At 31.3% G+C, this 15,686-nt stretch overlaps 1 pseudogene; it reads left to right on the top strand.

Moving 5' to 3' along the window:
* Positions 1-12,836: 12,836 nt before the first annotated feature.
* LOC143411880 (U2 spliceosomal RNA) lies at positions 12,837-13,046 on the top strand (annotated as a pseudogene).
* The last annotated feature ends 2,640 nt before the right edge of the window (positions 13,047-15,686 follow it).

The raw sequence follows: 15,686 nt of genomic DNA, 5'->3' as shown, positions 1-15,686 counted from the left end.
GTTGATATTCCTTTTTTAAAATTCCTCATTCTCTGTCTCAACCAATTGCTTGCCTTTCTTTACATGAATACTAGGCACCCCACCAGCCTTATGGGGGAAACATTCCAAAATCTCCAGTGAAGGACTGAAACTGGAAAACACCAAATCCTACAAAAATAACCTTTTTTTGCTATATGCCATGCAACATTTACACATAATACCAGAGGAAATTTGTCCTTCCATATTTTATGAGCTGGTACTTCCTTCATTCACTAGTCTTGCATTTTAGGGCCATTATTAAGTAAAATAAGGACCACTTTAACACAAACCCTGAGATACTCACACAATAGATCTCATAACTGAGACAGCTATTAAATAACAGGTGAATAGTATATACAGCTTGGATACACCAGGTAAAAGGAGGATTCACCTCCCAAGTGAAATGAAATGGGACAGGGCAAGATTTCATCACATAAGAAAGGAGCAAAATTTAAAATTTTTAAATTGCTTATTTTTGAAGTTTTCTTCTTAACATTTTCAAACTGAGGTTGACCACAGATAACTGACGAAGTAGAAATCAAAACCCTGATTTTTAGAGGGAACTAATGCACGAATCTAATCTCTTTCTAACCTCTCTTCCTTGGGTTTATGCATTGCTGCTGCTTCCCACACTTAGATAATGCTTCCCATTCCAAACAGCACAAGTGCCATTCAGTGGTTTCCAGATAAGTTCTCCCTTTGATGTTCCTTGTCTTTGAGATCTTCCCATCCCTCAAGTTTCATTTACAATTCCATCCTGCAGGCTTATAATTCCCAGAGCATGTCTATTGTCACTGCTAAAAGGTTTATTACTCAGTAATAGTCTAAGTAAGTTTTAGAATACCTAAGAAATGCACAGTGTTTTATACTTTATGTGGGCATTGCCAGAAATTTAGAGTTTCTAAATCATTAAGTTTAAGACTGTGCATAGGTCTATGTACTATAAGCAATCCATCTGATGATTTTCACACAGGTAATCCAACAAGGACATTTTGACAGAAAATGTCTTAGAATGGGAACTCTCTGAGAGTTTGAGTTGTCTTGTTTATCATATTATGCCCAACACCTAGAACATTGCCTTTGGCTCAATAAATGCTTGTTAACAGAAGTGTCTTTCAGCACTTGGGAGCAGCAGGAATCATTGCAGGTCATGAGGTCAATGTAATAAAACACAGCTATGACACATAGAACCATGAGGCATCTTTTCTATACCTTGGCTGTTTGGCAAACTCTCAGTGTGGAGGTAAGTTAGCGTCGTTCAAACTAAACAAATGTGTTTAGTAATTTATCTGATACTTTCTATCATTCAAATTAAACAAATGTGTTTAGTAATTTATCTGAGACTTTCTAATTTTTGTACATAAAACTATCTATAGCAATTGTACAGAAGGGGTCATTCAAAATAATACTTATTTGCTTATAATTGGAAATAAATATTCGTGAATATCTGCTAATGTCAATATAGCACTCTATATGCTGGTCATTCAATATTTCTATTGACCATATACACTATTTTAAAAAAATATTTATGTCTGTGTTTCATTTTGTTTTGAGGTCCCAAACATAAAACAATTATGCTTTTCAGCTTAGGAACAAAACATACTGAAGTGTCATTTTAAAATTGATTTTTTAAGAAGAAAATGGCTATTTCTTCTTTCTGATTTCATATATCATCATTACCTCGGATAGTATTCTAAATGACTTAATTCACTAGCTATACAATTAAAAAAAAACATATCTATCAGGTTACAACCTCAAAATCTGGGAGTTTAATAGAAATTTTTAAAACTTAAATTCACTTAAGAACATAAAACTGTTGAATCTGGAAAGGACTTTAATGAAAATAAAACTTAAAAATAAATTAAAATCTATTAATATATTTTTGTTCAAATAGAAGATATTCACTTTTTCTAGTCTTGATGTACAACTCATTTTTTAAAATCTACCAAACATGAATATTTGTTTCAATGTTATTAGTTTGAGTTAAAAGAAATGATGATGAGAAACATGACATTCTGAAGAATACTGTTCTTCAACCTTAGATCAAATTGGTATCAGGGTCATTGCTGACTGTTTTCCTTTCCAAGTACATTGCTATATTTTCATCAGGCCACTTTGTAAATTTTCTATTATTTTTGTTCATCACCTTTTGTCCATGTCCTTGCCAGGCTTCACAGCACATTCTAAACCACATATGCATTTGGGTTTTCATTTTCCTTCTTAATAGACCTTGAAATTCCCTTGTTAATGCCAACAATTAGTCAAACTGAGGTTTCCATTAACTGTGCAGGTTTCTGACTAATGTCTCAGGTTGATATATTTTAACCCTGCACACATTTTTAAAGTACTACAATAAGTGTTTTTGGACACTTATAATTTCTAATTTCTATTTATAACCCAAACTCCCCTTTACAGAATAATTTCTTCATTCTCCTGACTGGTTTTCAATGTGATCTAGAGCACAGATATATTGAAAACTGTTTACCTGTTCAGACAAGTTTAAAGAGCAGAATATTAGGGGTAGCCTAAAAGAGGGACTGTATTAATTATAAAATTAATTTTAATATAATAGAATATATAAATCCTACTCTGAAACAATATTCTAGTCCTCAAGTTTATTATGAATATTAGGTTAACATGAAAATGCATAAAAACTATTTTGTATGCAAATTTGTAACTCTAATATATAGTACAAAACTAAACTATGTCTAACATAAGGGAAACACAGTACAAGAACACATTTTACTGGCTAAACTAAACCAATAGGACAATAATCTTTGCAAACAATTTGAATTTTCATTAATATAGAAAAATATCTCATGATAAATATTCATGCCATAATGTTAGCCTGCTGAAATAATGTGATTCACAACCATCTATCATCCCATACAATCAAATAGTTCCATTTAAAAATTTTTTCTTGTATCTAAGTAACAGAGATTCATGTTTTCTCTTCATAAACAGTAGAATATGGTCTCAAGATTTTCTTAGTGCATGGGCCAAAATGACGATATTCTCCTTCTGTCATTTTTGCCCTGCCCCCCTGAGCATGCATATGGAAAGGGAGAAAGGATCTCCACAGTCTCTCTCATGCTGCACAGCAAGGGTTGGAATTACATTTAATTTTGTCTCAAAGTGGCAACAGCCATTGCAGGACCAGAGTGAAAAGATTCAAGCTGTGTTTTCAAAGATGAAGGCACTGGACATCCTTTATTTGGTTCTTATCAGCTCTTTTCAGTCCTGTGACACACATTGGAGTGTTTATCCCCCTCTTACTCAGAGCATGAGAGACAGTAAGTGGTGGTATATTTCTCTGTCAAACTTGAGTTATTTTCCCCAAAACATTCATGACTTAGGTGGGAGCACTTTATTACTAAATATACATATTTTTGATGTCTCTAAGCACAGAATAGCAATTTTGGCAGATTTTATTAAACTCTGTTATTGGATATCTGCTTGAATGTTTAAGAAAGTTGTAATCACAGGGGTTTTATATTTGGAAAAAAAAAAAGAAAGATTCTCTGCCCATTCGTAATCTTAGTTATTTATGTAAGTTCATCAAAATGTTTTTTTGAAGAATTCATAAAATAAAGCAAAATTCCATTAAGAATCCATAGGAATTTAAAATTTCAGTATAACATTATTAAAATTTATAATGCAGCTACTTCTGTTCTAAGGCTTAGAGACACAAGCATTTGTTTTACACCCCATTTAGGAAATGAAATTCAAAAATAGAAGCTAATTGGTTTACAAAAGTGGTAAAAATTATAGGATTCCCTAAAGAAAGAAAAGGTCCTAAAACAAAGTTTGTAATATCTTAAGATGATAAAGTCCAGTAAGACTTTATTTTAATTAAAAAAAATTCCTTTGTATCCAAAGGTCTTTGGTTAATGATAGTCTTATGACTGTTTCCTTGATGTGTACATCTGGTTTTAATAGAAATCTATTCATATCCCTACAAAGAAAATGTATTATGATTAGTTTATCAAAAAATAAGGTTATTTGATAGCTAACCACCATTATTTTTATAGTAAGCCTAGAGAAGGAAATATTTATTAACAACTGTCATGTTGGAGGTTTGGAAAATATTTGATTTAGGAAAAGTATAGATGTTGAAATAATGATTTTGGGATTGATACTCTGTAACTAAATTTCAAAACATAAATATTTTTATAAATTTTTACTCAAGGGCTGCTGGGGTTATAGCTCTATGTAGTGTGTTTGCCTAGCATGCACAATGCCTTAGGTTCAATCCTCAGTAGCACACACACACACACACACACACACACACACACCTCATGCACAAACACACAGACACACACACACAAATTCACTCAGTCTACTCATTAATCATCTATTATTCCCCAAATAAATAGGGATGAAATAGATACATAAGTTCAATGACTTGCTTAGGAAATACTTAAAATGTGAATTGAATCTAAAAATTTCACTTATTCTAATGACAGAAATATCTATTTATTACTGTGAACATAGGATTAAATCAATGTATAAAGCATCGTGGAGTAAATACTTCAACACTAGGAACTTGCTTACTGGTTTAACAAAACAGTAGCAAATAAGAATTAATTGACCTTTTGTTTCATTAAGTATGGTCCTCAGTGATAAGTTCAGATGGAAAAATCAATCAGCTAAAATAAAGTCTTACTGGGGTAACTTTGAATTGTACACTATTTTAAAATTTGTACTATTGTGAACAGTCGATATTCCCATGAAACTGGGCTAAATGAATGAACCTTTCTGGTCTGGATTTATAGAAAAGGTTTGTTCAATGTTGTGCTCTACATTTCTTGAAAGAAGAGTTATTTTGAACCACTAGGTTATAAAGGAGTGATGTGATCCTGCTCTTCAACAGATGGCATAATTGAAGAAAGGCCAAGCTCTTCCTGGTAAATGACACACAATTGGAATTAGAAATACCTGAAAGCTATAAAAATTAAAGGAAATAACTTCTATTTATCATTGTTATTATTTCTCCCTGAATTATAGCTTTTATTCAGCTAAAATTGTCACTAGGGTATTATTTTAAAGAATTATGAATTACATTTTCTAAGGTTTTTAGATTTTTTATTATTATTAATTATGTTAGACAACTAGTTTTTCCTCAGCTGCAATTCTAAATAACTGTACTGGAAACACAAACAAAGAGGCATGGAAGACAAGAAAATGATGGGTAGTGAAGTCAATAAAAGTGGAAAATATACATCATCCATAGATACCGGGTATTTCTTGAAATAAGTGAAGTCTTATTGTAAAAACTATTACTAAAACTACTAATAAATTCTTTCTCCTTTCTGATGCCACAGGTTTCTGTTATATCTTGAATGTGCAGAATCATGGACCACAGTTTGGTCAAGAGCAGACCCAAATACATTATATTAAAACTAAGTTGTGGGAGGCAAGCACATTTTAGCACATGTCAATTTTATCACTGGAAGACAAAATGAATTGCTGAGAGCTGGCCTATTAGTACTATTGTAGAAGTAATATTATTATATGTATCCATACATAGGGTGCTATGTCCATCAAAACTGAAGACCTTGCTATACTATTAATTCAATACAAGAGGTGTTTCAATTCTATGCTGAATTTCATTGGGGAAGAATTTGTCTTCTACATAAGCCTGCATTTCCTTTCCAATCTATAGGAAAACTTGGAAGTAGAAAAAAAAAAAGACAAAACTCTCTATTGTTGAGGTGATAAAATAGATTTTAAATTTTTTTTACCACAAACACAAAAGTTGATAAGCACGTGAGGTGATGGCTATGTCAACTAACTTGATGTTGTCTTTCTGCAATGTATATATGCATAACAGACAACACAGTGTGTCACATAAATATACAGTTATTTCTTGACATATAGCTAAATAAACATTTTTAAAAAGATAAATTTTGATTAAGAGAAATTTTATATTTTTTTCTTCTTTTTTTTTTTTAGAAGTTTGCTTCATAGAAGATCTTATTTACATGGAATATGAAGCTGAAGGAAACATGATTCCTGTTAAACATTACCACAAAATGCTAGCATAAAATATGTACTTATACCAGCTATCAAAAATGTTATTAATTATTTAAAAATATTATATACATTGTACAGAAAATTTTGTATTAGGATATTTTATCACAACTTAATACTATATGGTTAGATATTTTCTTCCTTTCCCTCTGTAGACTAGCTAAAATAAGCTACTATGAAAAGACTTAAATGAATCTAAGTTGGTGAAAGCACAGAAAAGTGAAATAAAAAGTTATAGAATGTCAGTTACTGTAAGTAGAATAAGTTGTGTGTGGGGGGAGATATGAATTTAGTTGTATAAAAAGTTTAACAGTCATCTGTTTACGTATAGGTAAGTATGGATTGGGAAAATGTGAAGACAAGATGACACTATATATCTCTAATCCTAAGGAAGACAACAACATGAATGTCATAAAAATGTCACAGAAGATGGAGGAGGATAGACACCAGTAATCTTCTATCAATACCTAATTGTGCTGCTTAAATGCCATTTGTTTTTAAGTCTCTCTGATCTTGCTTTGAATTTTGATTTGGCCACTTAGCACAGCAATCTCTGGCAAGATGCTTCATAATCCTCATATTCTTTATTGAAAAATATTAATCCTACCAGATATAAATGTTTTGAGGATTATATTAAATTATTTATGCAATAGAAAAACATTATTAATAGCTAGTGCTTTCTGAAAGTTCACAATATATCAAAACCTCTCTCAAGCATGAAAGCTATTTTATACATTCATGACATATCTACATTCATATCACATTAACATGTTCATGACATTGCTATGAGGTAGGTACTATCATTGTCAATTATTTTTTATAGGTAAGAAACTCAAAGTGCTATAAAGTTAACAACTCCATCAAGTTCACACAGCTGATAGTTCACAGAGCTAAGATTAGAATTGCTATCATCTGATTCTAGAGACAGGTCTCAATCACTCCAGAATTTCTTGATTAACTATGGTTCATTTAGTATCATTCCTCTTTGATCACTATTTGGCTTCAATCTATATGTACATTTGTAGCTATATTTTGGTAAAACTCAGCATAATTTAAAACTTTTAAGTGATCAATTATGTTTTTATATATATTTGAATACTCTGTCATAATTCATTTGTGCCAATTAACTTTTTAAAAATCTATAAACTTGTAATGACACTTACAAAAACATACTACTTAATTAACTGGGCATGGTAGCACATGCCTGTAATCCCAGCAGATTTGGAGGTTAAGGCAGGAGGATCAAAAGTTCTAAGTCAGCCTCAGCAATTTAGTGAGGCTCTAAGTAACTTAGCAAAATTCTCTCTCTAAATAAAATACAAAAAGGGCTGGGGACATGGCTCAGTTGTTGAGTGCACCTGAGTTCAATCCCAGTACCAAAAAAAAAAAAAAAAGTATTAATTTGAAAATTTCATATTGTCTTCATGATGAAAAATATTTTGAATGCATTATAATTAATATATAACTATAAAGTCAATTTCTGTTTTGGTAGGATATCTGAGAATGATCCAGTGCAGAGCATTGTAGACTACCTCTCACAGGCAAGATCAGTTCTACTGCCTGATTTTATGCTGTTTGTAAGCTATGAATGCATTTTATAGGTAAAATGGCTAAGAAGTTGCAGAAATTAAGAATAATATATTGTACCACTTTAGAATTATATGAAATGCAAATGTGTACCATTAAATCATTTTGAATTTTGTTAAAAATGTTGGGAAATCTGTTGTCTATTTCTCACATATCTACATAATACACAAAAGTACATAATAGCTATGTAATATCCTGGATTTTTCATCTTAGCCCACAAATCCTAAGATGATTCTATTCTGGCCCTTGACAGAGAAAGTTTTGTAACAATTTCACTCTCACCCAACAATTTCATTTTAGATGTGAATCAAGAGTTAAGAGCTTTGCCTAACATCACAAAACAGGTTAGAGGAGAACCTAATGCAGAGGAAGGCCCTCTGACCCCAGGTTCATTTTAGTGGTCCTCACAAGTGATCCAAGGGCTTTGAACTCTGTAGCACCAGGGGGGTGTACTAACAGCACTCCCATGCTGGCTTTGACTTCCTTTTTCAAAGTGAGAAAAGTTTTTAAACAAGACATCCTATTCACACAGAAATCACAGAAGCTACTGAGAGCCTTAAGAAGAGGGCAATTTATCCCTGCATATTGTCTAGAACTAATATTAGAATTACAGTGGTATTAAAATAAGAGAAAAAGTAGTCCCAGTTTATTTAGAAGATTAATTTTCAATTATACTTAGTTTGCTAGAAATCAAAGACAGTGCTAGTTGAATGGTGTGTGTAGAAAAAGATGGTGCTAGAAGCTGGGATTGTAGCTCAGCAGTAGAGCGCTCGCTTAGCACGGGTGGACCCGGGTTCGATTCTCAGCACCACATAAAAAAATAAAATAAAAGGCATTGTGTTGTGTGCATCTACAAAAAAGATTCTCTCTCTTCTCTCTCTCTCTCTCTCTCTCTCTCTCTCTCTCTCTCTCTCTCTCTCTCTCAAAAAAAGTGGTTTTATGAAGAAAATGGGACTTTTGACAATTGTGCTGCCCACTTAGTTTGGGCTAAATACAGAATAGTGTATGGTTTTTCAGAAATAATCAGACCATGCAGTTTCATACAACCTGCCGAAATAGAAGCCAGTCTTTACCACTACCAAATAAATATGATCTGATCTTTGTTCTTATCTTCCGATTGATTACTAAAGTCAAACTTCCTTTTCCAGAAATCTTACCTTTTGTGCAAAAAAGTCAAAGTTTTTTGTTGGTTTTAATGGATAAGATTAGCTGCTTCATTCTCATGTAGAAATACGTTTATTAAAATAGTTTAAGCAATTAAATTTAAGTATTCATTGTATCTTTATGTTTCATGTTATTTTTAACCGTTTCTACACCATTTATCTATTTCAGTTGATTTTCATGAAAGCATATTTTATCATAATTCTATTAGTATTCTGACTGGGGGGAATTTAATTACAATTATTACATATATTATGTTTCATATCTTTTCTATATCACTTGTGTCAAATATCAAGTTTACATTCAGCTTTCAGTAAATCTGCTGTTAAAGTAACATACACCAATTAAGTGTAAGCAAAGTCTTAGCTTTAAATGTATAAAATTCAGATATCAATAGCCATCAATAAGAGTAATGTTGAATTCCATATATTAATTTTATTCCCTTAACTCCCCCTGAGCTTTATATTGCCACATTCAGCAAACTATCCAGAACATATGAATTGGCATACCAATTGTAATATTATAAAGTCAACTCCATTGTCTAAAACATGCTTCCTCCAGCTTTTCCCTCTCAATAATAGGAGCTACCATCTATTTGTCAAATAAATCCAAAACAGTCACAAAACGGTTTTTCCTCTCCTTTGTCCCCTCATTCACAGTACAATCTCCAACTTCCCCAGGTCTGAGTCCATCAGCATCACCATTGTCCAAGAAGCCAATAGGAACCTTCCAATAGGAACCTTCCAATTTTGCCCTTCACTATTCATTCTTACTCAGTAAGCCAAAACTGTTATTTAAACACACTACTTAGACCATGACACTTTCTGGCTTAAAATTCCTGATGTATTTGAATAAAATCTAAATTATTTCTATGGCTTATAAAACATTATCTGACTTCTCTCTGCCTCTCCAATGTTGTGACTATGTTCAGATTCTTGTCATTCTGGTCTTTGTAGTCTTCAAACATCCCACATTCACTTATGAATTACGTTTGACACTTCATGATTTGTTTCCCAGATCTCTCTTATTCCAAGTCTTCAATGTCTCCTTTGTATCATGTTTCATCCAGTTTAAGCATCATGTCCTCAGAAAACTTTCCTGATCACAATTAAAAAGGATCATTAATTCCTTCTCTTTTATCTCCTTATAGCTCTACATTATTCATGTATTTATTTTTTTGTTTTATGTTTTGTAACCCTCTTGCAGAATGTAAGTTCAGTTGAATAGACATCTAGTATGCTAATATAGGCTTTAGAATTTTGATCAAGAAATATTGTTGAGTCAGTGAAAGTAAAACTGACTTTCATCCCTCTTGTTTCCTTTTTAAATTTTTGTTTTCTTGAATTTGGCTAATTAACATGCTCAAGACAATAATTTTAGGCTGCCTCTGTAAAATACCATGATGTAACATATATGTCATACTTGTTAGTTCTGAGAAACTTACATTTTTATAAAGACCGTAATGAAAATATTTAGTACTCATGGTGTAAAAGACATCATAAATAAGGATTGAAATTTCTCTTGAATTATATCCTACTAGCTAAAGATATTGAGACAAACCTGCATTTATAAAAGAAAGTAAGTTGGTGTTCCCTCTATATATTTAGTTATTCATCAAGTGTAAAATTGATTTACAAGGAAGAATTATAATAGACACAATTGTAATTATTCATGTAAAATTGCTCTGTGTTAGAAAAATCTTAAGACATAAATATATTTGGTTGGCTATCATGCTTATGCAGATAATATTTAAAAAACTCTGATATGACTTTCTTATTAATTGTATATTTTAAATTTTGAGTTTGAGCAGTAATGTGACATTCCATGTAATCCAATTCTTAGTGATTATTTCTGTTTCCAGCTGTTAGTTTCTGCCTTCAAATCCCATTCCTCATAATACTACACCACAAGGTGCCTGGAATTACCTACTTGTCATGTATTAATGTCTAACAGTTTCAAATATCATTAGAAACATGAAATCTGGTTGTTGTGGAATTGGCAGTTATGGTCAGGAATAGCAATGTTATCAAAGTTTTGTTGAAAATAAAATAGGTAACATTTTATGATCAAGAAAACCCTTAAGGGTTATCTGTCTCATTAAAGCATGTTTTGAGACATCAGAAAATGTTTAGTCATTCAGGAAACAGAGAGATTAACAGCCCTAAATCCTTTGCTTGAGTAATTTCACTCCCTTTGGAGTAATCTGAATACTGGCTAAACCAATTTACATCTATTATTTAGGAACATTAAGAAGTTTACTAACACTTCTTTCTGACTCAGCCATGACAAAGCCATACTCTAACTTTCAGTATATGAGCTACCATAAAACACACTAATGCCAAATAAGTCTAATGAAGCAATGTTAACCGGATTCACAATTGAGTTCAATTATCTACAAAATTTACCTAACTGATTAGAAATTAGCACATAATTCCTATGTAGCTAATATTACATACCTTTCAGAACAAAAGATTTTAAATGTAATAATTTAATCATGTAGGATCATACTAAGTATGTAAATCACCTATTTTAATACAAATACTGAACAACAAAGTGTGGGTTCCAGTATACTGTGTAGGCCATGTCATGGTGTTATTCCTTCACTATTTTGTAATCTTAATATTTATTGGAAGTAGAAATCAATTCTACATATACACAATATTATTCAAGTCTGATTACTGTCATGATGTACCTGCCTTTCTCATTTAATATGCAACTTGGAAATGTTAACCAGGATATCAGTTTAAAAAGGAAAAGTGCACAATAAATGTCACAGAATCTGGACAGAGCCATTATTGTTTATAGTAATAGTGGCCGTTTTCCACTTATCCCCTTTTTTCTAGGAGGCAGAGACTACTTCTTTGATAATGCTAAAGAGTGGCCATTTATTGTTTGTATTTGAAGCACTTCCATTTTTCACTATATATTGACTTTTTTATCGATATGCTGCAGCTGAGCATGTTTCCTTCCTGTATTCTTCTGCCAAGAAAAGAAATGGAGTTAGAGGCAAAGGGAATAAGACATAGAAGTGAGTAAACACATCGCTCTGCTTACTGCTCTGTGCTTGTTAAATGTTTAGAGTTGAGCATCTGGATGTTACTACTAAGTAATTAAATATTAAATTTTACTAAACAAAAAATAGCAAGGGAATTTTTGGCTTTACAGTAAATTTATAAAAGCATATAAATTAAAGTTTCTGTAATCTGCTCACATAAAAATTACACAAATCAAACATAAGTGCTCAGCACTAATTACTGCTAAACTTCTTACAATATCACAAATATTCTATTTAATTTTCTAAATGAAAATTTTATATTTCAAATAACTGAAATTGAAAATCATTAGTAATTCACTTGTTAAGATAAAAACTAGTTTGTTTCTTTTTGAGATAGTCAGAAAACCCTTAATGAAGTTATAAAATAGCAAGCATTATTTCCATTTTACAGAAAAAGAAATGAAAATAAAACCAGTATGGTAAAGTATCTCTTGCATTTAAAACATTGTTTGAAGATTTTCAAATTTTTGCATTATAACTAATGTGATGACTGCATTTTTCCAAATGACTAAAATCCTTAATTACTTAAACAAAATAAACACAAACTGTTTTAGTGGTATTTTTCAAACAATGCCAATGATATACTATTCTTCAATGATTACAGTGACATCTATATCTTATCATTGTGGTTATAAAATTTGGGGTGTTAGCACCGCCTTATTTTCTTTTCCTAAGAAACTTTCTACAATAAAATTGACCCTTAGATTCTTCATTGGTGGATTCAACTCTTCATGGATTAAAAATGTTTTTAAAAAGTGTATCTAGGGCTGGGGATATAGCTCAGTTGACAGAGTGCTTGCCTTGTATGCACAAGGCCCTGGGTTCAATCCTCAGCACCACTAAAAAAAAAAAAAAAAAAAAAAAAAAAGTGTATCTATATTGAAAATGTACAAGTTTTTTTCTTTGTTATGATTTCTACACAATAGAGTACAACAACTATTCACATAACAGTTACATTTATCATGTATTAAAAGTAATGTAGATCGCTTCTCCACCTTTTGGCTAAGATCAAGTGTAGTATCTGTTCTTATCAGTTTAAAAGTAATGTAGAGATTACCATATGGGACTTAAGCATTTCTTGTTTTTGATATCTGTGGGCATCCTAGAACCAAGATATAACTCTTATATCTGTGTGTGTGTATGTGTGTGTTTGTGTAGTAAGTGCCCAGTTAACATTGGCAGTTGAAAATTTAGATCTAATATATTCAAAATTATTTAAGCTGTTAAATAGTTCTCCAGTAAGCTTTATGCAAAATTCAAGTATGAAATGTAATTATATTTCAAGAGTATAATATAAGATATATTTAGAAAGTAAATGGGAGAAAGGTAGCCAATTGGATAATTAAGGGCCAAGCCAATAAACTGAAATTGCCAGTCAATTGAGGTAAAAGGGTTGCACTGGGTTTTAAAGATTTAAAGAAAACCTAAGATGATTTTTCCACTTTCTAAAATTTCATTTTAAAATTATAATTCTTCAACACAGCATCCATTATTATCTTAACTCTCCAGTGTTGTTTTTTTTCCCCAAAAAATTCAATCACATTTTGATAGGTCACAACAGAGTCAATGTCAGTTTATGTTTCGATTACAATATAATATGCTTTTCATGGAATCAATATTTGAAGGTATTTCTTCAGATTTTAACTCCAAGAAGAAACATCTTATATGTCCTATATGTTAGTTTTGAAAATAACATTTTGCCAACACTATAGATAAAAGAAAGTGCCTGGTGATTATATAAAACCTGTTTAATTTTCCCCCTCTTCCTTTTGTTCAGGGCTAAATTTAGGTAAATAATATAACTTTAAAAACTTGAATATGCTTTTACTCTGATTCTGTTAATAGCATACAGAGACCATCTTTCAAAAATTAAATACCATATCTTATTTTATAGATATTTAAATGAGAGAAAATGAATCAAAACAATATATGCTAAAATTAAATCCTTAACACAGTTTATATCTCTATCTTCTTCAAATAAACACAAATAAAAATATTTATAAATTTTCTAGTAGAAATAGTGAATTAGTAACCAATGTAATTAATATGTCTTTTATGTAATTACGTATTATAAATGCACTCTTCACTGTCCATCCTTGCACATTCATCCATTTCTCTGTACATACAATATAAGATTTATTAGAAACCTGAAAAAGCTAAATTAACAAACTGTCTTTGGATTTACAAATATAATTTTAAGACTTATTAAAATGTCTGAAAATTCTAATTACATCTAATACAAATACTGTTAAGAAAAAAAAACTCTTTATGTAAATTTTAGATCAGCAATTCCAGCTTCCTCTTAGATAAATATATAAAATGGTTAAACAATAAATTTCTATGGCAACAAGTTAGGTTCTAGGATATTCTTAGTTACAGAAACTACTACTTTCTTTAAAGCAATGGAACTAAATAAAATATCTTATTCTTTTCTCTTTTTTCCATTAGACATGACCCAGATCTCTTCATCTCTTTGATGAATTAAAAAAGAATGATTTAACTGGAAACAAGATATCTCAACTAATACAAATGACAAGTAGAATTATATGAACATTTTATGTAAAGATGAGATAAAAAGAAGATGCTAAGTACTCCTAAATGAAAGAGACATGGTAAGAACATATGGGTTATGTGTCCTGCAAACTAAATATGTGTATAAATTTTAATTAAACACAAATCTATTAAGCTCACACCTAATATAAAGTGGCAGTAATAGTATATCAAAATAGTAAACAACCAGGTATGGTGGAGCACGACTCTAATCCCACCTGCTCTGTAGGCTAAGGCAAGAGTGCCAGGTCAGTCTGGGCAACTGAACAAGACTCTGTCTCAAGATAAATATGAAAAAGCTGTGATGCAGTTCAATGGTTGAGCACTTGTCTGTCATACATGAAGCCCTGGGTTTGATTCCACTTTTATGTAACAGAAACAGTAGTATCATACTAAATTATCCTGTGGTTTTGAAGATTAAACTGAATAATTATGTGAAATGACTATACAAAAACTATTATTATTTTAAAAACAATGGTACCCCTTCAACCTAGGCTTCTACTTAGTAATTTCTTTTTAATCAGGATGAGGAAAAGCTGTTGCCCCTGTGCAAACTTTCTGAGAGGTCTAGTTTCTGGAATTATACTAGTCATACATCAGTTTTAAAAATTACTACCCTTCCTCAGTAGACATCTTTTTTAAATGTCACCTTCCAACAAAGTCATTGTTTCTACACCTGCCTTTTTCCCCCCCTTCTTTGGGTCATAATGTTGTAGAATATATGGCTCTCTTCTCCATTTTTTCTATCACAAACACATTCTTTGGTTCTTATCAGAAAACCATTCTTTTTTTTCATAAAAAGAAGCAAAACCTTCAAAATAAATAAATAAAAAGCAACCCATAATATTTGTCAGAGGATAGTAGATCCCAGTATGAAATGCAGTCCACAAACAAAAGAACCAGGAGAAAAAATGATGAATGGCCTTAGGAACTGTCATGGTTTATCATAAAGATTTTATTTTAAAAATGTTAAAATAAATAGTACATAGTCCAGAACAGCATTGTTCTGGGAAATTACTTCCCTTTAGAATATGAGTTCTAGATGGCAAATCTACTTAAGACTGGTTCTGGACTTTCATCTTTCATTAGGTGACTTAGAGTTCTATACTTTTTTTTTTCTTTTTTCTTTCTTTCTTTTTTTTTTTTTTTTAATCTGTGGTCTGAGAGTTTTTTTTTTTTTTTTTTTTTTTTTTAAACATACTTCTCAAGGGTGGATATGTGGTGGAATGAAAATCCCATCAATATGTGTGGTTTTGTAGCCTAGCTGTTCATAAAATACACT

The sequence above is a fragment of the Callospermophilus lateralis genome, chromosome 12, assembly GCF_048772815.1.
Source record: "Callospermophilus lateralis isolate mCalLat2 chromosome 12, mCalLat2.hap1, whole genome shotgun sequence".
Taxonomy (NCBI): Eukaryota; Metazoa; Chordata; class Mammalia; order Rodentia; family Sciuridae; genus Callospermophilus; species Callospermophilus lateralis.
This window is presented reverse-complemented; position numbering and strand designations above follow the sequence as displayed.